The 24,259-nt window shown below is 33.6% G+C and overlaps 1 long non-coding RNA gene across 1 annotated transcript in view; it reads right to left on the bottom strand.

The window, feature by feature from the left end:
* Positions 1-3,560: 3,560 nt before the first annotated feature.
* Positions 3,561-24,259, bottom strand: part of LOC111613065 — a 30,282-nt gene continuing 9,583 nt past the window's right edge. The window contains exons 2-4 of the long non-coding RNA XR_002754710.1: positions 16,761-16,865; positions 12,050-12,231; positions 3,561-3,616 (exon numbers count right to left, since the gene is read on the bottom strand). This is a non-coding gene — a long non-coding RNA (uncharacterized LOC111613065). The remainder of the gene's footprint in view (positions 3,617-12,049; positions 12,232-16,760; positions 16,866-24,259) is intronic.

Below are 24,259 nucleotides of genomic sequence, written 5' to 3'. Positions count from 1 at the left end.
AAATATTAATAATTAATTTACATGCTGATAATAATTTTAAAAAACTAGTAACTCTTAATTATCTTCCTAAATTATTGTTATCATAATCAATAGGTGCCATCCATAAATGATGTCACACTAAAATTAGACAATTTTTAATCCTTCCCTTCCATGTCATTCAGTGTCATTCTTCCACTGAATGACATGGAAGGGAAGCACTGACATTACAACAAAGTCCTCTTGCAAATGATGTCATATTGGTTGTCACTCCCAATAAAGCTTTTCATTATTACAATATAAATATGTTGCATCAATTACATAATGGATATAAAATGATCTATTTACATTTATATCAAAATAAAACACTACATAACAATAGCATTAATCAAAATTTTATTTTTGTTAGTTTGCTAGCAATTTATTTCGCTTCCATGGGTTTGTAAAATGTTCTTCAATTGACATAATGGGAATGCTTTGTCCTGTCATGTCTAAGTCATCGCTATCCATCCACCATCATCATCTGCATTAAATTCCTGAGTAAAGCATTCCAAACAAATTCAAAAGTTGTTTCCTTCCAGTCCATGAGAGGCACTAGTCTACAGATTAAAATGTTATGAAGTGTTTGCTTTTCCATATTTCATTTTTTCTTTGATGATATTCTGAAAATTTTGAAATTTTAACAAGTCTAACATAGTGAATAACTGCTTAACTTGTAAATACATAAACCAAGCACATTACTATTTTACTACTACATAACTTCTGTGCCCTGATGGATATTGAAATTCTATTTATATACAAAATTAACTTGTTTAACTCAACAGATCTTTAAGACAAAGAAAATCTATGACTTCATAACAGCAGCACAACAATTTCATAACATTACTTATCCTAATATTTTTTTGACTTCAGACTGTAAAAACATGAAGTGATGGTGTAAGTTCTGCACTTACTATAGTCACAGAAATGGCATCAGTCACTTTATTGTGCCTTTAACAGATTGTGTTAACAACCACAGTTAAAGTAACTACTGTATTTTACGGACTATAAGACACACTTTTTTCTTCGAAAAATTGCCTCCAAAATTCAGGTGCATCTTATACTCTAAATTAATATAAAAATGTCCAGTGTTTGATTTAAAATTCCCATGTCTTAAAAATGGCCATATATTTGATGTCGCAGGAAACCTATCTCTATCTGGCAACATTGAATTCAACTGGCAGCAGCAGTGCACCGATGCGACGAACATGAGTTGTGGGGTGTCGGGATAGAATCATCTGGACATACGNTATGTCCTTTATGAAGGCATAGAGCCTTTACTACATGAAAATGAAAATTAATGAATACACTGCGTACAGTAATTTACCTGATAAGACAGACCTCAGAAAAATACTTTATGAGGCATAAAGCTGTCTATAATGAAAATTAATTAACAAAGGATTTTTTTGCCCTGCCAGGGTCTGGCTGAGTTATCCGGAGTGCCGGGTTATCGAGTGCCGAGTTTTCGAGGCTCTACTATGGGTGCGTTTACTTTTGAGTTAGCAGTGCTAATTCTGATAACCGGATGTGACGTCATTAGTACGTGTATTCGTGCTTGTTTGTCCAATTCGAAAGTGAACACATACGCTAACAAGAAATATGGTGGTTTCCAGCCATATTTCTTGTTAGCGTATGTGTTAATTTTCGAATTGGACAAGCAAGCACGAATACACGTGCTAATGACGTCACATCCGGTTATCAGAATTAGCACTGCTAACTCAGAAGTAAACACACCCTGTATTACTCAATTTGTTTACTCAATGGCAGTACACTTTTGAATCAATTGTTAAATTATCTGGTAAAAGCTCTAAAAAAAAAAAGTTTCTTTAAAATCCCACCAAAGAGAGCATCTCTCTTTAAGAACATGTGGAACCCATATATCAAGCTTTGAAATGAAACCAATTTGTTTCATGTAATCATAAACAGTTCAATTTGACAAATTTGATCTCTTAGTGATTTCACGTGTTGTTATTCAGTAGTTTGCTTCAATCAGTACCTTTATTTTGTTTTTATGGGCTTCAACTGGCCATCCAGAACATGGTGCATCTTCAATATTGAAATTGCCAGAACGAAATTTTGTAAACCAGTTTTGGCACTGTCGTTCTGTCAATACATCTTCTCCATACACATCACACAATTTTTTTCTTGCTTGAACAGCATTTTGATTTTTTGGTAATAAAAAAGCAAAATATGCCGAAAATGATGCTTTCGATCTTCCATATTTGATGGGACACAAAAAATAAACAATTGTACGAAATCAAACAAAATTTTTTACAAATAAGCCTTAAAATGCTAGCTGCCAAAATATATAATGATAATACAGTTTAGAATGAAAATGGCAGGAAAAATGCGACTAATCCGTCTAGTGGTAAAAAAACGAACTTACTTTCCGAACAACCTAATACATATAATCAATCTAAAAACTTTTTAAGAATATATTAAAATGAAGAAAACACTTGAGAATAATAAGGTCAGACTTCCAGTGACAAAAAGCAACATACATTAATTAAATCTTTCATTTTTGTTTCCTGCTGGATAAAATAGATAATTCTTAACACCTGACTTGCTTGGGTTGTTATTAATTAATACAGATATGGATAGCTTTTTATACAAGTTAAAGCAGACCTTTATGATGCTAAGGAAAAAAAAAACAAGCTGGTCATTTTGAGATTACAATCTCTTTCCAACAATCCAACTGTTTGTCACTTTATGTTAAAATTTAGAAAATCTTCAAATATAACTGAACAAATTTTTGTTTTAATCAATATTAATTCCATGATTTATTTCAATTAGTGAACATACATCTATCATTTCAAATAATTTGAAATATATTTTAAGATTTAGTTACAGTATTAAAGAACCATCATCATCCAAACTTACTGTTTTGTAATATCATTAGATAAATTAATGTCAAGTATGAAGATCCACTAACAATAGGAAAAAAAAAAGGAAATTTCCATAAAATGTATTGCAATTATTTATTTGAAGAAAATGACTATAATATAAGATTCTGCATGTAGCAAACTATTCCAAGTACAACAGCAAACAAACAAAAAGATGTATCATAACTATAATCTTTACTTTAATGATTTATAATTCATTCCAATTTGTTTTAAAATAATTTATATGTTAAAATGTTTGAAATACCCAAAACAAGATAAATTTTATATATATCATAAAATTTCATTTCAAATAATACTACATATGATAAAAATGTTGATATGTGACAATTATCAAATAATTATATCAGAAACCTACTAAAAATAATCTTTATAATACTGTTGACATAATATTTTTTCACTGAAAGAACATATTTTACTCATATAATTATAGATATAAGCATTTGCAAAATTTTTTACAAAAAATATATTTTCTTTTTTTTGGAATAAATTTTGCATCTATTTTATAATCATATGTCTGAATTTGCCTTCAGATACAAAATATCAATTTTTAAATATAAATTTACAAATATTCTCTCATAAAACAGAAATATATGTTTGTATATACATATATACTTAAATAACTTTTTAATATAATCAAATACTCACCTAAAGACTTCTTTCTCAATTTTTATTCAATTACACATTTTTATCTTGAAATTCTACAAAAATTAAAAAAATTATTATTCTATAAATTTAATTAATATGTAAAAAACTGTTTTATACTATATTAAAATACTAATCATTTTATCACTTTATTTCCACTTTTAAAATAGATCTAACCAATTTCAATTTAACAACAATTTTTGAATTAAACGAGAAAGCTCTAGAAAATAATTTATCCGTCTTTGAACCATTTTGTTGGAAAAGAAAATGTAAAAGATCACTAAGATTTATTCATTCAGTATACATCACTATTTATAGCGATGAAAAGAACAAGAGAAAAATCACAAATATCTTGAAACTGGTTCATTTCAAAATGTGTTTAAATAATGCTTTATTAAGTTTTTGAGAGGGAAAATATTTATTGTAATTATGCTACAACTAAAACAGTTAATTAACTGTTTTAACCCTTTAACAGTGCAAAAGTCAATTTAATTCACATTTGTTGGATTGGTTCTTTTTGCACATGCAAAAGCCTAACAATTGGGGATCGATAAGGTTATACCTATGTGTGGTCCGAGATTCAAGAATGTCTTTTGTTTGGGTCAGTTAGACAAGCAGGACGTGACTAGAGTCCAGTCCGACCATTATAACCAGTCAATTTGAAATTCTTTGTTAGATATTAAACAGGAATTTTGTGATTAGAGATCTTACACTCAAAGATCCTAATGGTGGTGACAAGGATTAAGGATACAGCAATGGACCTGGAATCTGTGAAATCACTCCAAAAAACATTACTCGCAGAACAACAGGAGGCTGCATGACGTCAAGAGGAGGCTTTATATGAACTTATCACACACATTCATTCTTCAACACAACCTCCCTCATCACCTTCATCGTCAACATTGTCCTCAGGAACACTCCCTTAGTTACTGGAATTCCAACCTGATGAAGAAGATAGCTCAAAATTCGACAAGTGGGTAAGTCATTTTAAGTTTGCTCTGGACTGCGCAGCACCCAAGATGGCCAACCAGGAAAAAGTCAAGTTTCTTATGACTAAACTTTCTGTGTCTGCCTTCAGCAAGTACAATAAATGCTATATGCCAAAGCATATTATGGACTTTGAGGAAACCATTTTACGACTCCAGTAACTTTTTAGCAAGAAATGTTTGATCTTTGCAGACAGCTATGACTGTCTGCATATTGCAATTGATGATGGTGAAGACTTCAGCCATTTCACAAACCAACTGAGAGCAGCCCGACAACAATATAACTTTAGTGCTCAGATGGAAGAACAGTTCTTTTGTCTCGTCGTTCTCACTGGACATAAAGCCCTGGTCACACTATGCGATTTCCAGCCACACAAGTGACTGCAACCGCGACGGCTGTTCCCGTTAACTAGTAATCCTCCCTTGAAAACCGGCGCAACTGCAACCGCAACTAGAAACAAAAAGTTTGTTCTACTCACGACGATTGCAAACGCGCATCCAATCAACAAACGCCTTTGTGCCACATCATACAGTGACAACATTGAAAATAGTTCATCATCATGGCGGATAGTTAGAGGATTAATACTTTTACAGAATCAAGATTGATCGAGCTTATTCAGGCTCACGAATACCTGTGGGATTTTAATTCTTCGTTTTATCGAAGATTTTATCTATTCATGTATTCGCGCCAGCTCTATCAAAATAACACCTTTTTTCTTTTATTCATTCCAGAAAAGGAACTGCTTGCTATTTTAATAAGAAAAGTAGGTAAAATTCCATAAATACTCTGAAGTAGAACGTAAAATATCGGCAAACTCACGAAAGTAGTCAAAAACAAGCTACTGTAATTTTATTGGTTTATTATAAGGTCACGTGTTTCCCAGTTGTAACATCAGCGAACAATGTGTGACCACGAGAAGACTCGCGCTTGTTGCAGATGCAGTCGCCTGCGCGGCTAGAAATCGCATAGTGTGACCAGGGATTAAGTCAAAAGCCCATGAGAGCCACACACTCAAATTCTCTAGAAGCTTAACTCGGATGGAGAAAATGTTACATTCAATGATATGATGAATAACTGTGAAGAGTTTATAGTGAAGCATTCTGAAAATAAGTTGTACGAAGAAACTGAACATCTTGTTAATAATGTCCACACCAAGACTCCGCCCAAGGAAGAAAAGACCAAGAAGGCAAACTGTCCACCAAGTACTTGCAAGTGATGTGGCAAGTGGCATTGGTACAAAGACTGTGCATACATAAGGCACAAATGCCAAAAGTGCAATTGCAAAGGACATTTGGAAAAATTATGTCAACAACCACAAAAGAAAAAAGCAAGTGTGCTCTGCCAGGGTAGGAATTATCCAAAATTTTGTAAATACCTGCCGACTGCTAAAAATCAGGATTGAGGTTAATGGACACCCAGTCAACTTCTATCTCAACAATGATTCTGAAATTAACATTATTGACAAAATGACTTATGATGCCATTGGACAACCCACACTCCAGCCATGTACGGAACAAGCCAGATATGATGGAAGTATTCTTTTGCCACCATTCTTTCTGTCACAATGTCTGCAAAGAAGAACCGGTTCTATGTAGCCAAGAAAAGAGCTCTCAACCTCCTCAGGATTGACACTATGCACCTTTTCCAATTTTTCGCTGCTAAAGTCTATAATGTAAGCATCTGTCAGGAGTTAAACAATGAGCTTCAAGACATCAAATCATTGCAATGCAACTTTCCAGAAATTTTTGAGGAAGAACTGGACTCTGCAAGGTAACAAAAGCCTCATTAATGTTGAAGCCAGATGTCACACCTGTCAAACACAAGGCCAGATCAGCTCTGTATGCCTCACAACCAAAAGTGGAAGAGAAATTATACTGCCTGCTGAACATAAGAGTCGTCAAACCCGTTGACTATGTTGAATGGACTGCTCACATCATAGTAATTACAAAACCTAAAGGATCATCATGACTGTGCATGGACTACTCAATGAGTCTCAACAACACTCTCCAGCTCAATCAGCACCCCTTATCACTTCCAGTAGATATTTTCTCCATGCTCAACGGTGGCCAAGTATTCTCACAAATAGACTTTTCTGACGCCTATTTGCAAATGGAACTCGAGGACACTTCCACGAAACTCTGCAATATTGCAACACACCACAGATTCTATGAATTCCAATGTCTTCTATTTGGAGTGAAGTCAGCTCCAAGTATTTTCCAATCTATCATGGACTCCATGGTCTTGGGATTATCATTTGCCTTTGCATATCTAGATGATATAGTCATTGTTAGTGGCAATGTGGATGATCATCATCAATATCTCCACAAAGCATTCCATCGCATCCACAACTATGGGTTCCGAATCTGACTGGAGAAGTGTGCATACTTCAAGGATTCCATCAAATACTTAGGTTACATCATCGATAAGGATGGAGACTGCCTGAACCCTTCTAAGGTCAAAGCTATCATCGATATGCTTCTGCTGACAGACCTATCCACACTTCGCTCATTCCTCGGTATGGTAAACTATTCCATAATATGCATCAAATTTGCCAACCACTAGACAAATTACTCCAGAAAGACCAAAAGTGGCAGTGGTCAAACAAATACCAACAGGCCTTCCAGCACATGAAGAGCATTCTCAAGTCGGATTTACTTCTCACTCACTATGAACCAACAATCTATATCATTGTTGCAACTGACACATCAAGCCTAGGGCTTGGTGCCATCATCCAACACCATCTGCCTGATGGATCAATCAAGACTATCACTCATTCTTCTCGATCACTCACTTCAGCCGAGAAGAAATATAGTCAAATCGAAAAAGAAGGTCTTGCCCTCATCTTTGCTGTTCCATAGTTCTCTCTTCACAAGTTCCATAAGATGATTTATGGACAACCTTTCACTCTTCTCATGGACCACAAACCTCTCCTTGCCATCTTCAGCAACAAGGAAGGTATTCTGATACACACCACTAACTGTTTGCAGCGCTGAGTAGCAACTCTTCTTGGATACAACTTCAAGATCGAATATTGGAAAACTACTGAATTCAGACAAGCTGATGCCTTGTCACGCCTCATCTCCACTCAACCATTAAGGGATGAAAAAACGGTCGTGGCAACCATCCACGCCGAGATGGACCTTACAGCCATGTCATCTCAACTTCCAGTAACCTTCAACAAACTGTGTGAGCAAACAGAGAAAGATCAACTCCTTCAAACAAAAAGGCAGTATAACATATCAAAGTGGCCGAATGTTAACAAGCTTTGAGTGTCCTCTGACTGGGCTTAAATCCAGCAATTATACCATCGATGTGATGGACTCAGCATTAAAAAGGGATGTCTCCTCTACAACGAATGCATTATCATCCCCACAGTACTGCAACACAGGGTACTTAAACTTCTATATCATGGACACCCTGGCATCTGGTACATGAAATCTCTAGCTTGTAACTATGTTTATTGGCCAAATATGGACCTCAACATTGAATCAAGTCAACCATGCAACAGTGCTCTCCATATATCGCAGCAGCCAAATAATCAGTAACTTCTGAACTATTCTCTTTACCGAAATCTGCTACCCTGTGGAAGGGTATCCACATCAACTACCAGGACCTTACCAGGGCCAAAGTTTTCTCATTTTGGTGGATGCCTATTCCAAGTATCCAGAAATCACCAGCTACATCTCTTGCAACAATCAGTGTGCTGCAGAAACTCCTTATCCATCACAAACTGCCAGAAGTTCTCATCAGTGATAATGGAATGCAGTTCAGCTCATACGAATTCAAAAGATTCTGTGACCAACAAGGAATTAAGCAGATCTTTTCACCACCCTCCCATCCGCAATCCAACGGGCAAGCAGAATGATTCATCAACATGCTGAAGTGAGCTCTCCTCAAGTTAAAAGGGGAAGGAAACATACAACATGCTTTGGTCATATTTCTGGAGACCTATCAAATAACTCCAAATTCGGTTCTGCCAGACTGCAAATCACCAGTCAAACTCTTCTTCAGATACAAGGTTCAAACATCTCTCGACCTATTGTTGCCATCAAAATATCCAACAGAGTGCAACATCAAAATGGAGAGGCAATTCAACTGCAAGCATGGAGTCCAAGAGCAAAATTTCGCAGTTAAAGAGCTAGTCTTTGCACGACATCAACGCTCTCAAAATTAATAACTGAGAACAATCAAATGCAAAACCAGAAACACTGTATACAAAGTGGAAATATCTGATGGATCAACTCGGTGATTTCACATCAACCAACTCATATGAAGACAATCTTCTTGATCACAGCCTGAGAATGACCCCTTTTCCATCATCAGAAAAGTCTTCTCCATCCCACTACGTCCCACTCCGACTCCAGAATTACAGCGTCCGGTTGAGAGACTGACCCAACAGGATAATGAGTCCCCCCCATTTGAGAGACCATTTGCTGTCAAAGAAATGCCACCCAAAAATTTAGCCCCACAGCCTCTGCATTGATCAGCACACTCTCAGATCCCGACTGGATGGCTTCAAATCAACCCTTCTCAAAAGAACTATCTCTGCATAAACTGTCAATTAGGTCAGTTTTTCCTTAAAAGGGGAAAAACTGTTAGGTCAGTTGTTTATGCACATGTGAAAACTTAATGACTGGGGTCCAATCAGGGATTGATCAGGTTACACCTGTGTGTGGGTGCGAGATTCAGGGACGTCTTTTATCAGGTCAGTTAGACAAGCAGAACGTGACCAGAGTCCAGTCTGACCATTATAACCAATTTGAAATTCTTTGTTAGATATTAAATGGCAATTTTGCAATTAGAGATCTTACATTCTAAGATATTAACAAAATTAATTATCTCTAACTATTGACTTCACTCTCATTGCAACAATAATAATATACTGTTATCATCTCATAGAATTTTATACAATAAATCCTCACTAATTCTGATTAATAGAAGATGAAGGTTGTTCAAGTTTACAAATCTGAGTTAATGTTTTTTCCAATGATATGGAAAATGAGAAAGTGGATGTATAGTATAGTAATTTATTATGATCAGCTGTATACTGAAGTTTTACTGAGCTTTAATAGGTTATATTAGTAAATTTATTATTACAGAAAATAAGCTGAAAAGCTTTCAGAACTGTAGAGTATACAGGTATCCTTTGCATAATGCTGAAAAATTAATTGCAGCAATCTCTTTATATATGTGGCAAAAGTTTTAATTAACATGCCTTTAAACTTATCATGCAAAAACATAATAGCCTCAAATTTCCTGACAGAGAACATAAACCTATGAGCATAACATCATCATTCCTCTGATGCAGCCATATTCCCAAAGGCTAAGAGCCAGCCAGCATTAAAAACTGGTGTTTTATAAGCTCCAGTTGTTCTACTGTATTTATAAATGTTGTTGTTCTTAAATCTTACAGCCTCATTGACCATGGCCATGACCTTACCCACTGATGGGGCAACTTTATATTTTGTTCTCACAGGTGATGATGTTCTCCATGCCATAGACGCTCACTTTTTTTTCTGGGATGAAATGATGCACCCATGTCTCATCTCATATAGTGATGTGGCTTAAGAAATCATTGCCTTTGAAGCATAATGTTAAAGGAAGTCCAGAGAAGCCACAAACCTTTACGTTTGGAAGTCAATGAGTGAGTAACCCATTGTGAGCATAATTTGCAATAATCCAGACAGACAATGGAATGAGCACTGCCAACAAATATTCTGAACTCTTGTGCAATTTGTGCAACAGTCACTGTGTGATTGTTGAGAGTCATGTCTTCCACCCATTGCACCACTTCTGTCGTGCTCAGTATTGTTGGCCTTCCTTGCTTTTCTGCATTGGTTAAGTCTGTGAGCTGTCTTTGAACTGCTGGCACTAGTGTTATCACCTGTCTGGTTTTCACCAGGACAATCCGGGAATTGACTCACTGTCCGAGTGAACTATTAATTTTGTTCAGGAATTTTGTAGAAATTGTGAAATTACAATGAAACAAAGTTCTTGCAAATATTTTTACAAATTTACATTATTTTAACAGTGAAAGAACTCACATTCACTGAAACTCATCTGCAATTCTGCCATGTTTGTCTGTTTACATATGGCGCACAACCTGCTGACCCTTTTTTTTCCTTTTCTTTTTGAATTTACAATCATACATGTCTACGGGCTAAGTTATCTAGCACGTTATTCTTCGCATTGTAAAATGACAATGCTCATGTGTCAGGAACTTCTGTTTGAACAAACCTGGCATACTGTCCAGATCAGCAATTTTGAAAAGGTGGCAACACTAGCTGGCCAACCATTTCACTATGGCTGGACATGACATTGTATGTGACCCATACATAGCCAATATTTCACAATGAATCTCAATACACAGGAGATGTTTTTCCCACAGAAAATGTATTAATCTGCATACTTCAATGTTGGAGTAAGTTTCCAGCTGACACACCATTTTGTTCTCATACTATGCAGCAATTCTTGCTGTTACTTGAACAAAAATGCCACTGTAGAAAGCCATGAAACTCAACTCTTTTCTGTGCAAGCTTTGCTCTTGTTGTACAATACTGCCATCTTTGGGAGAGAAATGTAACTTACTTTTTGAATGATTTTCAAATAGACAGCTAGATGACTAAGTGTTAAAGACACAAATCTGCCAGTCTTGAGGAACCCAGATTTATCTCCACCATCTAGTTTTCCCTTTACCTGACTGAATCCATGGCAGTCATGGTAAAAAGCAGACCTTTTAATATCAAACAGCAGTACAAATTCATTTCACTAAAGTGATTTTAGTGAAATGAATCTCATTAAAACCTCTATATGCAATAGACTAGATATAATAAATGTTAGCAATTTGATGAATATATCAATCAATAGTCCATCTCAGAGAATTTGATTTTCATGCTGCCTTTACTGTATGGGAAAAAAACTGACACATTCAATTGTTAATTTAGTATGACTATGGGTAAGTTATAGCATTTCTAATTTTGTACTAGGTGATATCAAAATAAAATCTACAATTTTTGTTATGTTGGTTGAAAGCATTTTTTTTACATTACTTGTTTTGCTACAAAATTTTAAATTTTGCTACAGTTTTCAAGAGAACATTAGCAAAAAAACTACAATTTGAAAAGGCTAACAAAATCCCTACACAGGGCTTTTATATGTTCTTAATATCTATGTAAAATTTTTCATAGCAAGTCCAACAGTTATTTTTTGTGTTTATACACAAACCCACACACACTTTTAAATTTGTTTTCTTCATTTCTGAAAAATTTGTTATTTAAAAAAAATAAAACAGAGTTTTATTATAAAGTTGTGTTGCATTTTATATTATTTATATTTATAACAAATATTGCAGTTTAACCATAAAAATAAGATATAAAATTTATACTACATATTATATACAGCAATAGAATTACAAGTTAGTCTGTCATTTAGTAAAGTTTTAAAACAGGACATTGCTAGTTTTGGAATTACTAATAATATAGAAATAATGGAGTGTGACTTACTAGCTATCAGATTCTGTTATATTTCCAATCTTCAAGTATTGGCAACAATACTCAAAGAGATTAAAATACATTTTGTTTGTCACTTGTCCAACAGCATTCTTTTTTTTTTGTGCTGTCTTGACATGGCTGAGAGAGTGACTTATTGTTGTCCACATAATTTATCTTTTTCTCAACCTGTGTCCCTATTGAGATAAGCTGAGAATCAATTTCTTATATGTTTATTTTTTGTATTGTATAATATTGTTATCTTTTTGTTAAATAACAAAAAAATCTTTACAACTCATGATAAAATTTTGTTTAAATATTACATTCAATCACTTAGTGCATATATTTAACAAATTGCCAAGACAATTTTAAGCCAAAACTTGTCAAAAATCTGGGATATAATTAGCTAATTAAATAATACTCAAATGCTTCTTATTCTCTTTTAAAATCATTGGAAGCAAGCACAAAATTGCTGTAGAGAACTTCTCATACAGAACACTAGTTATATATTAGCTTAGCCTAGTTGCATTGTTGTATTAAAATTATTATTATTGTTTAAAGTAGCTCCTACTTCAAACAATAATAATAATTTTTTTAAAATTGAAGAACTGATCAAAAGAAAAACAAACAATATTAAACAATAATTCAGTTTATATTTTTGTTTAAAGTTGTCAACCAGTGTATTATTACATAGGTGAGACTGGAAGAACATTAAAAACTAGAATCAGAGAGCATTTATATGTAGTCAAGTGTAATTATTCCAACTCAGCAGTCACCACACTGCAACATTTTTTCATTTAAATATGAAAATGGATACATCATCATATGAATTATGAATAAAATAATACTTTCTATGAAATATCTATTTGTATTTAAGAAGTTCTTAAATGACATTTATCTTGGAATAAGTGAAAACAAGTTAGAAAAATAAATTTACTTAAACATCAAAATATGAAATGTGATGATAAAAAAATTATATAGTTGATTCCCCTTAAAATGAACACCGATAAAGTGAATTCTCACATTAAAGTGAATTTTGTCATTGCCCTGGAAAAATGCCATTGTCACAATATTAGTTTTCACGTGATAAAGTGAACAAAAATTTTACCAGAATTCATTAAACAGAACTGTAAATTAACTTCACAACCCTCAAGAAATTTGTTATTTAAAAAAAATTCTACTTCCAGTTATGGTTGCTTTTTACAGTTTTTGATGTGAACAATAAAAATTAATATGGCAATAAATATTCTATTTTGAGTAGAATAGACTTTTTCCTCATAGTAAACAAAGACAGGTTTGACCTCCAACTGTAAAGCAATTCAAACATCTGGTTTAAGCAGATCATTCTACTGTACTCAGAAAATAGAGGTTAAAGTTTAAGAACACCCACCCCTTTAAATGAGTGTGGTCCCATGCAAACATGTGCTAGTTTGAATATTGTGGAGTGATATGGGGTGATGCCAGGTTCAGCCACTTTTTGTGACAAATTTGGTTTAAAAAAAGAAAAGTATTTTCTACTTTTTAAAATAATCTTCAACAAAAAAAAATTATGAATTTCCTTTAGGTTTGTTTTGTTTAAACACTGATATACTACTCTACACTTAAACAGTGAATACTGTCTCCTCCTCATTTTGTTTGATTTGAAAAATCATTTAGAATTTGTTGTTGCTAATAAATTTAACTTTGTTTAGAAAATTAATTTAAAATACTGTTTTTTTTCCCTCCTTAACTCCCTAAATTATACGACCTTAGTCTTGACCTCTCTTTAACTCTTTAATACCAACTTTTGGTAAAGCAAACTAACTACTATTCCCCTAATGATTCATATTAACACAAGTTGACTGTAATTGAACAGAAAAACATAAAAGTGATTTTATAATAAGTTTTCCTTTTTTCATAAAAAATGTAAATTTTTATTAAGAAAATTTTTTGTTCTCATGCAGCAGAAGAATGCACATCTTATTTTCTTTAATTCAGTTTTTGACAAATTTTTAGCCTGTTATTTTTAATTCAAAAATAAATCCAAATTATTTAATTAAATTTATTATATATTACTAAAATCCATACATTATTGTCAGCCTGTATCTATCCTCTTCTAAATAAAAGTCTTTCCAAAAAATTTTCCTTCTTCTTGCTGTGCTGCCTTACTTTTCCATTTTATTTTTGAAAATTCTCTAATTTTATCTCAAATTCTCACCATCTCTTATCTTCCTTCCCCCCCTCTATTTTCCAATCCAGTGTAATTGTCATGTATTTTTCTAATATGTCCTGCTCATTTCCACTTATATGATCTGGACTATCATATATTTTACCTTTTATTTCTTATCCAAGCATTCTTCTTTGTGGCTTTATCAATTTCCATTAAGTGTTTTGGTTCCACATTTCTGCTGCATGTTAAAAACAACAACACTGGTTGAATGCCTTTCTTTTGAGATTTAAAATCATGTTATTTTTAAAGATATGTGGTAATTTTCTTGAATGTGATCCATGCCAATTTAATTATTTTAATTTCCAGTTCTACATCATTTTCCATGTTAATAAGCTGTCCAAGGTAACAATAAGACCACTTCTTTAATTAATGTTTGTCTTATTACCGGGTGACTAGTAGCATACTTGTTTTTTCATTATTTTGTTTTATTGCTTATTACTTTTCAGGCCATTTACAGTTTCATTGATTGCAGCATATAAGTTTGTTTTACAGAGCATTGTTTGCAGTCTACATCTGTTGCAGTATTTGAGCAAAGTACAATCCATACATCTTATTTTATTTATCAAAAAATCAATGCCTGTGAACATTATGCATATATTATTCAATTTGTTAATTCTAAAAATTACTTGCTTTTCAAATGATAACTTAATCTGTTTCTGGTATTAACTGATTTTCAGAAATACAAAACTAAATAAAAATATTAACACATTTTCTAATCATCTCAGTTAGTTTGACTATTCTAAGCATATAAATATAAATACAATGTACTTTTAATAACAAAGATTCTTATAATTATAAATAATGTAAAAGCATTTGAATAGTAGTAGTTTAATTAACACAAATAAAATCTTGCAGAATTAGGGAATCTTTAATACATAATTAAATATTTTCTTTGTGATTGATAAAATATTATTTAATAATCACTTATATATATAATAATAAAACTAATAATAATAATGTCTTATCTAAAGAAAGAATATACTCTCTTACAAGAAAAATGTTCAAAGAATATTAATATAGTGGGTGATCGGTTAACAAACAGTTCAGATAGCAAACAAATCAGATAACAAATACTTTCGCAAAATATTTTTATGATTGGACAACAAACTCTTTACTGAACGAACATAAAAGAAGTGACGGAAAATAACAAATACTGACTGATTTTCCCTTGTCTTCAGGTAACAATTTGAAACCTTTCAGAGTGCAGGAAACGTCAACATCAATGCTCAATCTGATACCAATCAGATAGTATTCCTCCGAAATTTGAAACTCTCCCTTGTAATTCCAGCTTTTTGTTTACCTTTCTGACAAATAATTTTTTATAGTCTTCGCAAGACTGTCAGACAGGCACTTGTTAAGTTTTGCATCTGGGTTTATTTACGAAAGGTGAAAGTTTAACTATCCCATTGGATATTCAATAACATTTTAATACCTAATTTCGAATTTCATCCAGGCCTTGCATTTAAATAACTTTTTGTGGGTTAGTTGATTTCTGTTCTCTGAATTTTATAAAGTGCTTTTCTGAACTTTTTATTTAAAAAAAGAAACTGATAATATTATGGAGCCTAAAAAGAGGAGTATCAAGAACTGTGCTCACCACAGAGACCAACTAAGAGATAATAGCCAAGGTAGAAAGTGGGCACAAGATGTCTGATGTTGCTAGGCAGTATGGCTTGAACAGGTCTATAGTAGGCACAATCTTTGCTATGAAAGATATATGAAGAAGTCTTAAGCTGCTAATGGAGTAATGAAAATCACATCTGTGAAATAAACAGCATTTTAGAAATCACAATAGAACCTGAAACTGATCTGACGACAGAAGAACTCTCAAAAGAAGAATACCAAGAAACTTTGCGAGATGTGTTTTCTTTTGAAAAAGAGGAAGATGAAAGAGGACCAATGTCGACATCTGCTACTAAAGATCTTTTGAAGAAGTGGGAGGAAGTGGGAGAACAACAATCATCCTAGTGGCATCCAAACCAGAATAAGGTTAATGGGGTTGGGGATCTCTACAATTACAATACTATTAATTACTTCCGAAAAATCCTGAAGAAAAGAGAAAAGCAATCGACATTGGACAGATTCTTTAACCCCCACAAATAGAAAAAACACGACTAATAAAAATGCAAGACTGCATATATATGTATTTTTATTATTACATATAAATAAACGTAGTAAAAAAATATACATTTTTTATTTTTGGAGTCTCCGGAATGAATTAATCAAATTCCCATAAAAACCTATGGTAAACTGATAATCAGTTAATAAACAATTCGAATAACGAACAAAATCTTGGAATGGATTATGTTCGTTAACCGATCACCCACTGTATTCTGTAAAAAGTTGAACTTTGATTTATGCATTTGTTTTCTGAATGTAACTTATTTAAACTTAATGAAACTGTAAAACAAATTTCATAATTTAATATATTTTTATCATCAGAGTAATAGTAATTGATTATATTTAAATTTCATAATTAAGTCTTAAAAGCAAGAATAAAAACAGTAAGAAGCTTACTTCTTTCTCTCCAGACGCATTATTTTTAAGCATCCTAACAATTTGGTCACACTCCCAAAAGTGCTATTGCAAGCTGTTCGATTTCCAGATATTTCAAAATAAAGACTACAGAATAAAAATAAAGTACAAGTTATATAATTTTAAAACTTTATAAATAATCAGTTTCTTTTATGAGATATATTTCTATAATAAAATCACATTACATATATTAATCACTTAACTCTTAATATGCACATTGGTTTCAGATGACTTTGTTCTGATATGTTGATGATTCCCATTTTGTTCTTAGATATGTATTAGTTTAACTGTTTACAGAGAACACTTTCATTTTGCAAACTAAGTCAAAACTGTCAATTTTTGATTATGATATTTAACACATTTTTATAACAATAAAAGTTGCTATAAAATTATAATAATAATAAAAGCTTTTTAATTGATTGTAATTTCTTATATACAGAGTGTACATGTGAGATCAGCCGGGGGTACAACACCGTTTAGGATCGTTCGTACCACTTAATCGGCACAGATTAACCGAAATCTGTATCCTTAGTTTCGAATCGTAAGATCCGATCTTATGTCAAGATTTCTTTGACCGGAGGGCGGTGATATTTAGGTAAAAGGGGAATTCTCGACTGTGAGGTCTTTATCCCAATTGTCAGGTTCCCGACACCAGTTAATCAATTGTTTACACGCGGATTAACACGCGTAGGAGATCTGATTCGGAATAAATAGAGGAGACATACTTATAAAATAAAACAAGAGTATATTTAATAAATCCAAACAAACGAATACAGAAAATCAATAACAACGAATATACGACAAGTTAAAGATTACGACTTAATCTATGCTAATGCGCGTTCGAGAGAGAGCTCACCAAATGATTCTAAACATACGACCTGTTAGTTGTCGTCGTCTTCGTTTCTGTAGGTAAAGGACACCTTGTAGATAGGGTTCATCTTTCTTTCGTATGGGAGATTAACTCGGGCACAAAATATAAAGATATCACTTCTTCTAAATGTAGACTCGGGATTTAATCTATCGAACTTCGTTATGGGCGTTGGCCATCAGGAGAAAAACGTATGTGGAGTCTGGACACTTTCAAATTGGTCGGAGAACTCCCCGAATTCTGACTAATTTCTCCTTTTATTTCAAAATTTCGTCCAATCATCGTTCAGTAACTCTTTCGTGAGAACGGATGAAAGGGGGATGAATGAGGGGTAAGCCATTTCCCATCTGAGCGAGATTTTTAACCAGATACGGGAAAAACAACGGATGTTCTCCTCGATGAAAGGAAATAACATTTGTCATCAATTTTTCCCACGTCTAAAACACTAGTTTTTTCACACAAAATGAAATAATATTTTGTCGATAATTTAAACATATTAATAAAAATTCACAAATGAGGCCCAGGGGCCTTTCGGATCTCACATTACTCCCTTATCTTCAAAAATCACACTACATTTAAAGAAGGCGTGATTTTTCACTGCAATACATAAGTTCGAATTGCTCTCTCTCTTTCTCAAAATTGCGTTATACATAATAATAAATTCATAAAAGTATACAATAATGCAAATTAAATTCAAAATTGAAATACATGGAAATAATATAATAAACAATTCATCAGATTAATAATATTACTAAAATAAACATAATGAACACAAGTGTCTTCGTCTGGAATCGACGGTAAAAGTGGACATAGTTCTGTCACTGGTTTCGAATGCACCTCTCTGTTGCTGAGAGTCTCTATGGCAGCACCTCTGTTGGCTGACTTCTTATAGTTGCAATAATTCAGGTATGTTAGAAGATCAGGTGATGTCTTCTTGTTTCAAAAAGCACCTGCTAAAAGTTCAAAGTTCACTTTGCAGTTGAAAATGATATAATGTGTCTTCTTCCAGTATGTTGACACACTTCTTTTTCTGCTAAGATTTCATTTCACATAACCACAAAAGTTCAAGTGGTTGCATTTATTAAGCATTTTATGACTCCAGGGTCATTTAAATCCATCTTGGTAAAGGACCTTTTCATCAAAGTATTGTTCATTTCAAAGGTAGTATGTTTAACAAATACATATCTCTATTAATGTCTCTCTCTCTCTCAATACTACTCTAAGTCTTACAATCTAGACTATTCTATATAATATTATGTCTATTCTAATCAATCACTATAGTTTATCAATTTGAGTGGGGTGTACATTCCTTTAAATAAGCTTTTTGTTATTATTAGGAAAGGTACTTACTAACTAAAGGTATATATAACTAAAATCGATCATTTTATAATCAAAAATTTTCAATCAAGAATGAAATGATCATCTCAAAAAGTAAATGTGAATTAAAGTCGATATGTTCGAACAAAATGCTTCTTTGTCTGTGTTGAGCTTGAAGCTTGTTCAGTTGATCTTCCAACAGGTTCGACTATTTCCGTTTCTTCTTCTTCTGCATTATTTCTTTGGGGAATTTCTTGAAGTGGAATGTCCTGTTGTGACAGTTCCTTGATCCTCTTTTGAAATCTTCGTTTCCAACAAATATGCTTGACTATATAATATATGCAGATAAGTAGGATTAATATTCCTATACTTCCAAGGATAATCCATATGTATCTGATTGGAATTGTTGGAGTGTTTGATATAAAAAGATCTTCATTTTCTTTCAATAATCTATCCAAATCTTTCTTCATTTGCTCGTATGATTTTTCTGCTACCTTAATATCATCATCTTTTTGTTTCTTAGAATTCTCTTTATTCTTCTCAGAATTTTCTGTAGTAATTATACTCTCTTGTAATTCTTCTAATTCCATCTTGGAAAATATTGTTTCAATTGGCGGTATAATAAACTTTGGACTGCTTCCTATGTGAACAGTTGATCTCATGTGAAAATGTGAAGTAAGGATAATTCCAGGTAGGTATCCTATACAGGTATTTGGCAATCTTATGATTCCAACATTATTCAATTTACTTATATTAGAAGGTAATGAATGCAAATTATATTGTTTAGCAGAACATTTCACTACTAATACTAATGTAGAGGGTGTAGAAAATACCCATGTTCCTTGCTTGTCTATTCTTCTAAAAATTGGATAAAATTCCTTTATAACTTCTTTTGAACAAAGTTCTGTTACCTTCTGATCATTTCCGATGTATAAAGAATATTTGCAGCTCTGATGTGGAGCTCGAAATATCGGAACGTCCGGTGAACAAACAGCAAACTGTGATATTTGGCAAGCAGCCAATTCGTGATGACGTAACAACATGTACGATTGATGATCCATTGACAATGCTAAAATGGGGTATTCAGTCTTAAAATATGCATAAGCTTTCAATGCAGGAATATATGTAGGTAATCAAATATCCACTAGGCGTTTTCAATGGCATTTTTGCGAAAATTCTTAATTTTCCTGGAAGTGCGATAGCAACTGCAGTAATCCACTGGTAAAATTTAAAGAGAGTGTCAGCTTTGACTTGCTCTATCAATGAATAATCTTCTGGAAGTTGTGATTGTATTTCTCGTAACGTACGATACATCACTTCCTTTGAGATAAAATAGGAGCTTTATTTTCCTTGCTCTAAAACGTCAATAGCTTCTCTTAATTCAATTATTTGTGTATGAAATTCTTGCATCGCAAATTCTATATTTCTCGTGATAGTTTCAAATGCTAAATCATATCGATATATTTTTAGTAAGTTCTCGAAGGAATCTTGTCTTCTTGACAAATTATTTATTTTCTGCCTGTTGTTCTTACTTATTCTCAAAGTATCGTTTAGGAGAGTCGCTTGTGACTGTACTAAATGAATTATACCTTTATTAATACGTTTTATGTTTGTGATTTCTCCATTTAAAACTTCGATATCTTCGGATGTAGCTGTTCCGAATAAAAACTTCAATGCTTTTCCTCCTACGTCGATTAATCCTCTTCTCTTTCTACTTTCTTCATCAAGTGTAACTAATCCCTTTAAATTATAATAATCTCTTTTGTATTTCGAGAAAGATGATATAAGTATTTCGTATCCATTTGTAGGTAAGATCCGTCTCGCTTGATCCTTTCTTTTCTCGGTTGATGCTCGCTCTCTGTTTACGATCATGGTTCTTAAAGATTCGAGAGATTGTGTTAAAAACTCTACTTGTAGATCAAAATGATCGAAATCGAAATCATGGATCAATGTCCAATGGCTAGATGTCATTAAAAAGTTCTCTTTGTGAATGAAAATGACACCTTTCTCGAATTCGTTTACTTCTTGTGCGTTATAGCTCCATTTTACGTTGATCAAGATGCAAATTTGGAAGATGAATGTAATCGAGGACTTCATCTTCGTGTCTAATCTCCTTATTGGAAAGTGTGAGCAAGCTTTCTTGAGAAATGAGCTTCGTCTTGTTTTTATAATTTCCGGAGAGTGTTCTCCACCTGTTGAAAATATTTTAATTGTTATAATATAAAGGGGAACTCCCTTATCTTCAAATTTTTATCATCTTCCATTTTTCTTAATACAATGAAAAGAAAAATTTTATCCCATTTAGTTGAACAGCTAGTAACTATTTGCCTAATATTTTTTTCTAAATAAATCTAACACCTTCAATATTTCCAGAATGAAACAATCTACTAATGATAGAATATAACTTCTATAATTCTATAGAGATGCGGCATCGAAGTGAATCGGCTCCAGTTCCGCTTGTTATGACGTAGTTTCGCTTTTTCTAAACAAAATTCTTTCTTTATTTTCTTTCTAAGGGGTATTTATAAGGACTCCAAAATCCTTGTTCTCTATTACGATTATAATATACTTAATCTACTTCCTCTATATATTTCTTGTATGACTATATCGTCTATCTGATTTACATAGGATTTACTATCATCTTGAGGGGTAAGTTCAAATGTTCGTAAATTCCTTATCGTTCGGTTTAATCTGCTACTAGTATTTCTTAATCAAGAAGGGAAGTAATCAGGATGATTCAACAATATATCGGCATTGATAAGCGACTTCCTATTTAATTATTCCCTCCAGTTATATATTTTGTTTTCTTCCGTTTTCCCTTCATTATTTCGTCCGGATTCATTACAGGGTACTTTTTATGTCTTTCGAAAACGGCTATCGGTATACGGCTTTTAAACTCTTCTACTCTCAATTTAACTTCCTTATTTTCTTCTTTTTCTTTCTTATCATCGCTCTTTTTAACTGGTCCCGACAATAGGGTTATTAAATATATCAATAGGCTTATTAATTTATAAAGTTCCGTGATGGTGGGGCCTTGTAAACGGCTTTTTCCTGTTTTGTATATGTGTCCTTTTTCTACCGTATGCCTTAGTTCGACATTCTTCATTAGCTCCTCTTGTTCCTCTTCGGAAGATTCTGTTCCTTTCTTAGTATCCTGGCTAATTTTCCTACTTTCATTTATTTTTGTTTCCTCAATGGGATTGCTATAAGTTTTCTTCTTATTTTCTTGTTGAATCTTACGCCCGGCCTTCTTATTTGTCTTCCTTTTTATTATACCATGCATCTTTTTAGTTGATCGATTAGTTATGTGTGCTTGTGAATGGGGTCGGCGGTGAGGTGACACCCGCACACTGCGTAATATGCTAGCTTCTGAATACTTCAAGTCGACTTCCTTTCGATTTCTATTCATTTGATTATGTCTGAATTTCAGCGTTTTACCTCGGTATCTACTTCCGTTTTGTTTGATAACTTCTTTATCGATTTGCGGTTCTCCCTTAAAATAATTTTTCCTTGGGGTTCGGGGAGAGCAAAAATGTACTTCCTTTTTATTTGGCAGTATAATCATTCCATTATGATCGTATATTTCTATTTGCTCCCGCTCTAGGATATCTCTGCCGATTATTCCCATGCAAGGGGCTGTAATTTCAGAACGCACTATCTTGCAAGTATTTGTGAATTTATGTCCTCGGAGTTTGAATATGGGGATCGCCACACCTAATGTCGGAATCGTTTTTCCGGGGCGAATATCTACTTTGTCCTTTTCTCCAAGGATTACGGGTGCTCTACCTTCCAATCGTTTCGCCAAGCCCTCATCTATGACGGTAGTCTCGAGATTTTCATCGACCATCATTTTTATCGGTAGATTCTGCACATATACTAAAATATATGGATCCTTCTGGCTACCTTGACCCTTCCTTTTATATCTGTGAGGGTTTCTATATTGGTTTGTCGTACGCTGATTTCTGACATAACGTACTGTCCCTCTCCAATTATCTTGATTATTCCTAGAAGGCTCGTGTCTATTCCTATTATCTGAATCATCACGATCATTTTTTCTTTGCACCCGATCATTTACTCCTCTCCGACGGAAGTTGAATGTTTGTGGACGGTTTCCGCTAAAATTCCTCTCTCTAGGTCGGGAGTATTGTGCGCTTCGTTCTCTATCCCCCTGAGATTGTCTTACAAATGTATTAAATTGATTTCGCAGTGTGCTTATAGCCTTAATTACTTCTTTCATTTGTCTGTCGGGATTTAATTCAGTTTCCATTAAATTATCATCCTTATTCTCTGCTAATCTTTCTTCTTCTTTTATTACCCTTAAAAGACTCTTAGGGTGGGAAGTGAGGAGCTCTATATTCTCTTCATTTATTGCTATTTTTAGTGCTTGGTCGAAAGTTTCGGGTTCTCGGGACATAATCCTTTTTCTTATCCGGAGGTCTACACCATTTAAAAATTGGACCTTCAGCCGCTCATCTAACTCTTTTTCTTTGATTCGCTTTATTACTTGTATTTCTGCCTCATCTGTGCCCTCATGTTCAATCTCCACCTCCTCGGCTAAGGCCTGGAGTCGTACAGCGTATGTCTGTACGTCCTCATCTCTAGCCTGAACGCACGCGTAGAATTTCTGGATTCGATATGGATAAGGGACCTTCTCAAAACGTTCTAACATTATTTTCTTAAATTCCTCATAGTCATCTATGTCCTTAATCCTCCTGTCTTTTCGGACGAATTCCCGGGCAATGCCAGTCAATTTTAATTTAGCTACAGCTAGCATTTGTGCCTTCGACCATGCTGCTACTCTAGTCACATCCGCTAATGTATCGAAAAATTCTGATACTTTCGGACCTTTCGCGTCCCCTGAGAAGACCGGTAGCAACGGTATCATTCCACCTAATCCTCCTAACATTATTGGATTGCCAGCTAACGCCGCTCGCGGAGGTTCTCTATCTCTCTCCATTTTAACTTATAGGTAACTTAAACTTATAGGTAACTTATAGGTAACTTTATCTTAACTTCAACTAGTTGTCTCTCAATCCGAATCAGATCTGCTTGTGAGAGTGTATTACGATGTTTTTAGTTCAAAAAAAAAAAAAACCCACTCCTGNCTCTAGCCTGAACGCACGCGTAGAATTTCTGGATTCGATATGGATAAGGGACCTTCTCAAAACGTTCTAACATTATTTTCTTAAATTCCTCATAGTCATCTATGTCCTTAATCCTCCTGTCTTTTCGGACGAATTCCCGGGCAATGCCAGTCAATTTTAATTTAGCTACAGCTAGCATTTGTGCCTTCGAC

Source organism: Centruroides sculpturatus, unplaced genomic scaffold (genome assembly GCF_000671375.1).
Source record: "Centruroides sculpturatus isolate CEXI.00-Female unplaced genomic scaffold, Cexi_2.0 scaffold1735, whole genome shotgun sequence".
Classification (NCBI taxonomy): Eukaryota; Metazoa; Arthropoda; class Arachnida; order Scorpiones; family Buthidae; genus Centruroides; species Centruroides sculpturatus.
This window is presented reverse-complemented; position numbering and strand designations above follow the sequence as displayed.